This window comes from Mesocricetus auratus, unplaced genomic scaffold, assembly GCF_017639785.1.
Source record: "Mesocricetus auratus isolate SY011 unplaced genomic scaffold, BCM_Maur_2.0 Super-Scaffold_100011, whole genome shotgun sequence".
Classification (NCBI taxonomy): Eukaryota; Metazoa; Chordata; class Mammalia; order Rodentia; family Cricetidae; genus Mesocricetus; species Mesocricetus auratus.
This window is the reverse complement of record NW_024429195.1, coordinates 44,361,859-44,369,582: the sequence shown is the minus strand read 5'-3', so window position 1 is coordinate 44,369,582 and position 7,724 is coordinate 44,361,859.

Here is a 7,724-nt window from a genome sequence, read left to right as displayed (position 1 = left end):
CCCACGTGAGCACCCCGCCGGCTACATTCCTACTCCCTGCACCACTCCTACTCCTGTGAGCCGAGAGCGCGGTTTCACAACCACGCACAAGTATACAAAGACACCGAAGCGCACGTACGTGCACACGCGTCCAAACAACGACGCGGGCGCCCGGTGCCCGCACTCCGGCCGCGCTGCGCTGTTCGTGTGAATGCTGGGAGTGAGCGGTGAAAAGTTGGCAAGGCTCGCGTGTGCGGTTCCTCCTCTTAGGATGCACGCTTAGGGTTAAAAACCTGTGGGCGTGGGGCTGCGCAGGAATTCCTGCCGAGCCTCGGCACCCTTCTCTGGCCCTAAAAGTTGTAATCTGAAGAGGCGGCCCCCGGAAACCTTGGTCGTCTCCCTGCCTGCCTCTGGTTGTCGAAGTTTAATAGGAGGGTTCTGCTGGAAGCTACAACTTTCTCGGGCGTCCATTAGGCACGTCGGGGTTTGCTAGGTAGGGCAGGGATGGGGATACCATGCCTTCCTCTATTCGTGCCACCCTGTTTTTTGATAACCAGACCTTAGTGCTTGGACGATTGGGTGGCAAAGCCGGGAAAAGGCGACTGCGTTTTCTGGGGGTCGTGTGTCATCAGACCTCTCTGGACACCGTAAGAGAAGGTGAAGGAGTAGACTGCAAGAGGGCCCACCATGGAGGAGCACCTTCAAGGAGCCCAGCCCCCTCCGTTCCTTCCAGCCCCATCTGGTTCCCATTACACACGCCCACGGCTAGGAGGACTGGGGGGGGGTTGGGCACGCGGGGGCAGCGCAGGCCTTGGGGAAAAGGGCGGTGGGAAGCGCGGCCGACTGGCCACAGGCGACGTCCCTTTAGTTCGAAGCCCCAGCCCCGCCCCTCGGTTCCGCACTTGTGAGTGGCTCGCCCTGGCAGGGCGTGGGCGGCGTGGGCCAGGGCGGGTTCTACATTCCACATTCATTCCAGACTGGCCAGGGGATCTCTCTCGGTTTCCAGTTAGAGGGATGGGTTCTTTATGGGGGGGGACGATTTCAAGAGCCGTGTTTTGTCTTCATCCTATTAAACGCTCGACACGGTAGAGACGGTGGGGAGAAGCACCGTCCTCCTTCCGACCCCGTTTGCCTGCAAGGAGGGCGCGACCAGACGGCCTCCCTAGGAGGAACCCCGGATCCCTTCGGGGTGTGTGGCGCCCCTCCCCCACTCCCCCGTCCGGTTATTTTGGAGTCTGGGCTGCCAGCGCCGGTCCCGGGTTTCCTCGTGCCCCCGCCCTCCCCCTGCCCACGCTCCCCGTGACGCACATCCTCCGCCCACTCTGCTCTTGCTCCAGGCACCCCCCTTCCCTCCCACAGGCCCCCTTGGGGTGGCATGGAGTCCTAGGGTCTGGAGGGAGAGGGCAGCTACTGGAGCGGTAGGGGGTGGGGAAGGGTAGGGCTTGCAGCATAGGAGCTGGAGCTCACTGTGTGGGAGCCTGGTCCGGGCCCAGCAAAGAGGGTGATGGAGGAAGAAGCCGGTTCTGAGGTCTCGGCTCCCAGGTTTAGAACTAGGAAAGGAGAGGAGACAAATGCCGCTGAGACAGTTGCCCGGGTCTCTTTGGAAGTCGGAATGGGTCCCGATGCGAACCTGTGTGAGAGTGAAACTACCGAGTATCTCTTGTAGCTTTGTTTCTCAAGACTTGCCATGAGGTTTAGAGACTGTGCGAACTGTCAATTGTAGAATGCTGGTCAGATCGAAGGCTATTGGCAGTATTTTGAGTATACGTGTTTGCTTCTTTGTATCTACTTGTGTATCTGTGTCTGTAGGATTGTATCCGAGTCCTTCTGTGTGTATTTTAAAATACACACATTAAAAACCACACATACAAAAAGCAACATTGACTTGTCAGGCCCCACCAGAGGCCCAGAGCGCCCCCGCAGCCCGCAGCAGAGATGTCTGTTCTTCTCTTCCCTCCCACTGCCACCACCCCCACAAACCCGCCTACTCTCTTCCGTTGAGAACAAGGAATTTCCAGTCTTCAGCAAAATGTGTCTGTGTGTGTGTGCGCTCGCACAGACAGGTGTGTGTCGGGGGCTGACAAAAGGGGAGTGGGAACAAAAATTTTCCCCCATTTCTTTTTCTGCTGGATCTTAATTCTTCCCAGTGCCTGAACTCTCAAGACCAGATCATTACCTGCACTCCAAAGGCGGAATAGAGCAACTGATGCCATTTAACCAAAGTTTAAGGTTCCCTTTATTGACTGGAGTGGTCTGTTCTAGGAAGGGAAACTGTGTCGTAGTTCTTAAGAGAGAGGGTGGAGGAGACCGAAGAAGGGAGCGTGGGTGGTGGAGGAGTGAGGATACTGCGTGCCAGGATTGTCTTCTTAGGCACGTGCAGATTTCATCTAGCAGATTGCGGCTGACTCCTCTCCCCACGCCTGTCACCTCACCCTGCCAAATGAGACTCACTCTGCAAGGTTTGGCTCAAGCTCACCTTCCTCGGACCGCACTCCCTTCTGGACCCTCCTCCCCCTTGCCTCCAGGCGGAATTAATTCCTCCTACCCTCATGGGTGACATTGTTTTCTGTGTCCTTTAAGAAATATGTTCTATTTCGTGTGTGTGTGTGTGTGTGTGTGTGTGTGTGTGTGTGCCTGAGTGTATGTATATGTACCACATGAGTGCAGGAGCCCACTGAGCTGGCACATGGATGCTGGAGACTGAACTAGGGTCATCTGCAGGAGCAGTTAAGCACTTTTTTTTTTTTTTTTTGGTTTTTATGAGACAGGGTTTCTCTGTATTGCAGTTAAGTACTCTTAACCCCCGAGAAATCTCTCCAGCCTACCCCACCGCTTAAAAATACTTTATGTGCGCCTCAGTGTACGTATGTGCACCGTGCCCGTGAAAGAGCTCACAGAGGTCAGAAAAGTCATTGATCGTCTGGACTCGAGTTACAGATCACTGTGAGCTCCCATGTGGGTGCTGGAGACTGACGTGGCAGTATTCCCTAAACCACTGACCCTCTGCTCCAGCTTGCCCTGCCCCTGCCCTAGTTTGTATGGAGGCAGGGTCTTTCTATGTAGTTCTGGCTGTCCTGGGTCTCACTGTGTGGACCAGACTGGCTTTGAGCCCTCAAAGATTTCCCTGTCTCTCTGCTTCCTGAGTGTTAGAATTGAAGATGGCTGCTCACGCTCCACTCCCCTACTCTGTAGCCTGGCTGGCCTGCAACACAGTATGCAGACCAGTCTGGGTTCAAATTCAAAGATCCCGCCTGCCTCTGCCACTGGAGTGCTGAAATTCAATGTGCAAACAAACATGACAGGCCTCTGCCCTGACTCACTGCAGCTTACAGTGCAAGTCTGGCTTGTTGATATGTCCATTAAGCTGGTAAATTAATAGGCCAAGTACTCTAGGTACAAGGCCTAAATCCTTGCTGGTAGCCAAAAAATACAAAGTACTGACACTCCTTCCCCCTTTAGAACACCATGCCAGAGTTGTCTAGGAAGTGCAATCCTTGGATTTACTTTGCAAGAAATACTTCACCCCTCAAAAGTCACCCTAACCTGCGCTCATAAGGACCTCAGAGCCTGGTAGAAGTAACCATAGGGGCTGAAGAGATGGTTCAGTGGTTAAGAGCACTGACTGCTCTTCCAGAGGTCCTGAGTTCAATTCCCCCGCAACCACATGGTGACTCATAGCCATCTGTAATGAGATGTGGTGCCCTCTGCTGGCATACATGCAGAACTTTGTTCATTGTATATGTGATAAAGAAATCTTTAAAAAAAATGTAACAACACAATGAGTAATAGGAGACAAAAAAGGTGAGAGGTCTGGTCTTCTGTGGGAATTCTGACTAGCTGTGACTCCCCCACTCCGTCCCCTCCCCACTGCTGTCAATCTGTCCTCTCAAAGGACAGGGATAGGCTAGCATCTGATGCAGGCAAGGAAGCAGTCTAGGACTTGAAGTATGAATAGAAGTTTTCCAGGAACAAAGGAAGTCAGAGAAAGACAAGAATATTTTCTTGCATGGGGGGATGAAACAAAACCAAATGTTTCAGGAACTAGAAATTAATATTCACTGCTGTGGGTGGCGACTATTAGAAATGAAGATGTGGCCGGGCGGTGATGGCACACGCCTTTAGTCCCAGCACTCGGGAGCCAGAGGCAGGCGGATCTCTGTGAGTTCGAGGCCAGCCTGGTCTAAAAGAGCTAGCCCCAGGACAGGCTCCAAAGCCACAGAGAAACCCTGTCTCTAAAAACAAAACAAAACAAAACAAAAAAAGGGAAAGAAATGAAGATGTATGTGAGGCCATTACATTAAGATTGGTTATAGACCATTGTGTTAGGGACCAGACCAGTCATAAAAATATCCAACCTAATACCGCGTTCTGTTTTTCATTTTCTTTATTTTTTCATGTATGTGGGTTTTTGCCTACATGTATGTCTGTGCTACCTGTGTGCAATGCCCAAGGGAGCCAGAAGAGGGCGTTGGATCCCCTGGGACTGGAGTTACAGATGGTTGTGAGCCCCTTGTGGGTTCTGGGGAACACACACAGGTCCTCTGGAAGAACAAGTGCTCTTAACTGCTGAGTCATCTCTCCAACCCCTACTTTATTTTTTTCACAGTTTTTTTTTTTTTTTGTTTTGTTTTTCGAGATAGGGTTTCTCTGTGGCTTTGGAGGCTGTCACTGGAACTCGCACTGTAGACCAGGCTGGCCTCGAAGTCACAGAGATCCGCCTGCCTCTGCCTCCCGAGTGCTGGGATTAAAGGCGGGCGCCACCAACGCCCGGCTTTTCCAACCCCTACTTTAACTGGAAGAAAAAATTTTAAAGTTTGTTTTAATTCTTGAGACAGGGTTGTATGTAGCCCAGGCTAACCCTGAACTTGGCCTCTTGCTGCCTCTGTATTCCCAACACTGAGACTGTGGTCCTGTGCCAACTGCCTGGCTATCCAGTATTATAAAATACTCTGAAAGTGCACCAAAAGGTGACTCAAACACAGTCGCTGTGAAGTTTCTTTGTTAAATTGCTGCTAAGCTTTTAAAATAGGGCTAGAGAGATGACTCAGCAGTTAGGAGCACTTCCTGCCCTTCAGGAGGGCCTGCCTTTAGTTCCCAGTTCACGAGGTGGTTCACAAAGGCCTGCAACTTCAGTGCCACAGGATTGGACACCCCCTTCTGGCTCCTTTGGGCACCTGCACTCACATTCCATACCTACACCCATACACACCAGGACACTCACATATCCGGATTAGAAAAACAAAACAAAAACCTCCAAACTAGCCAGGAGTGATGGCGCATGCCTTGATCCCAGAATTTGGGAGGCAGAGGCAGGTGGAGCTCTGTGAGTTTGAGGCAACCCAGGCCTACATTGGGAGTTGCAGGTCACCCAGGGCTACATAGTGTGATCCTATATAGAAAACAAAGAATCTTTCTAAATATACTTAGTTTCTGAAATTTTCTCCATTTAGTGAGTATTAGCTATCAAAAAACATCAAACTTTGAATAATGTTATAATTTTTAAAAATTTATGTGTATGGATGTTTTACCTGCATGTATGTCTGTGTACATGTGTGCAGTGCCTGTAGAGACCAGAGGAGGGCGTCCGATCCACTGGAACTGGTGTCACAGACGGTTGTGAACTGCCATGTGGATGCTGGGACTCTAACTCTGGTCCTCTGGAAGAGAGCCGGCTCTCCAGCTGTAGTTGTTTCTTTATAGCTGGTTAGAGATACGGTAAACCATAAAGATTCTAACAGGATATGGGAGGGATGCACCTGCACTTAGGAGAAGGAAGGACTACAGGTTACAAAAACACTCGGAAGGCCAACAAGATGGCTTCCGGGGAATTTCTAGGACCCCTGTAAAGACTCTACAAAGTTGTTCTCTGACCATCTGCCCAAATCACGGTCATGCACATTCAATTATTTTTCCCCCAAAGGGTGGCTCAGAGAGTAAACTCTCAATGGTGGAGAGAACCAGTTCTTAAAAGTTGCCCTCTGACCTCTGTGTACCCCCCTCCTCTAAATAAATTTAAAGTAACTAAATTTTTAAAAAATTAGGGAAGACAACTTGAAAGAAAGTAAAAGACTTTTCCACTGGAGAATGCCAGTCAGAATGGCAAGGTGCTGGGTTGAGTTGGGGCCAGGGGAGAAAAAGGCAGATTCAAGATAGAACACAAAAGCCGTAGGATTGAGTGATTGATTGGTTCAGTAATATTCATCAGTCACCATCTTCAATCCGTTACAACTTTTGTTTTTCAAGACAGGGTTTCTCTGTGTAGCTTTGTAGACCATGCTGACCTTGAACTCACTGCCTCTGCCTCCTGAGTGCTGGGATCAAAAGCGTGTGCTACCAACGCCCAGCAATCCTTTACAATTCTTACATCCAAAAGACTGTGATGCATAACTGTTTTTCATACCTTACTTGGCAATAAAACCTAGTTCTGGGAGCTGGGAATACAGCTTCATGGTAGAGTACTTGCCTAGCTTGTAGAAGGCCCTCTTTTGGTCCCCAACATGGGAAAAAACAAAAAAGCAACCAAAACCAAGCCCATGTAATCTGTCTTTTTATGACCAAGAACCTGAACAAAATTGGCAGGAGGTACACTTTCGTTCATTCCCCTTTCATTTGTCCTAGCACTGCTATTCATATATATTATTACAGAAACTCCGATTGTGTTGTCCTGGATGGCATATGTACCATGTTATCCTTATAAATCCAAAAAAGTTCTCCAGCATATTTACCATCCATATTTTATACCCTATTTACTCTCCAGCCTTGGCCTAGGTTCTTTTGGCTATTTACGTACATCAGATAATGAATATTCATTATTGTAGCTTTTGCCATAGAAAATGCTGAAGGTGATTCTTGAAATGTCAGTGTTAAAAGAAAGATACAAGCCAGACTGTGGTAGCACACGCCTTTGATCCCAGCACTCTTGAGAGGCAGAGGCAGGTGGATCTGTGCGAGTTGAGGCCAGTCTGATCTACAAACAGAGTTCCAGAACAGCGAGGGCTACACAGAGACACCCTGTCTCGAAACAAAACAAAAGATATAGACTTCCTGGATCACTAACTTGAAATACAGCACTCACTTGGGTAGTGAAGTGTGACGTGCCATAGATAACTAGTCTTATCATACCTCATCTGCACTTTTTTTATTGTTATTTTTTTGATTTCTGGAGACGTGGTCTAAGTAACTGCCCGGCTGTCTTGAAACTCCCTCAGTAGACCAGGCTGAGATCCGCCTGCTTCTGCTTCTGGCTCTGGAATGCAGGAGTCGAAGGCATGTACCACCACTGCCAGGACCATCTGCACATTTCAATAGTGAGTGACCAGTGGTCTTATGTAATTAGTTCCCAAACCTGAAATTGGTTCACCTGTTTTTGCCATCAGTGAAAACAGAAGGCAAAGCTCACAAGTGAAAACAGAGAGGCCTGGCCTGGGAGTTGGGGGTAGAGATAAGAGTTTAAGGTCTTCCTTAGTTACAGAGGGAATTTGAGACCTACTTGGGACACATGAGACTTTGTATCCAAAAGAAAATAAAACCAAAAGCCATGCTGAAGAGATGGCTGAGTTGTTAGGAGGACTTGTTGCTACTTCAGAGGACCCAGACCCAGGTTTGGTTCCCAACACCTTAACAACTGTCCGTAACTTCAGTTCCAGAGGTCCACAACCCTTTCCTCATCTTCACAGGCATTACATGTATGTGGCACACAAACACACACACATGCAGGCAAAACAGCCACACACATTAAATAAAAA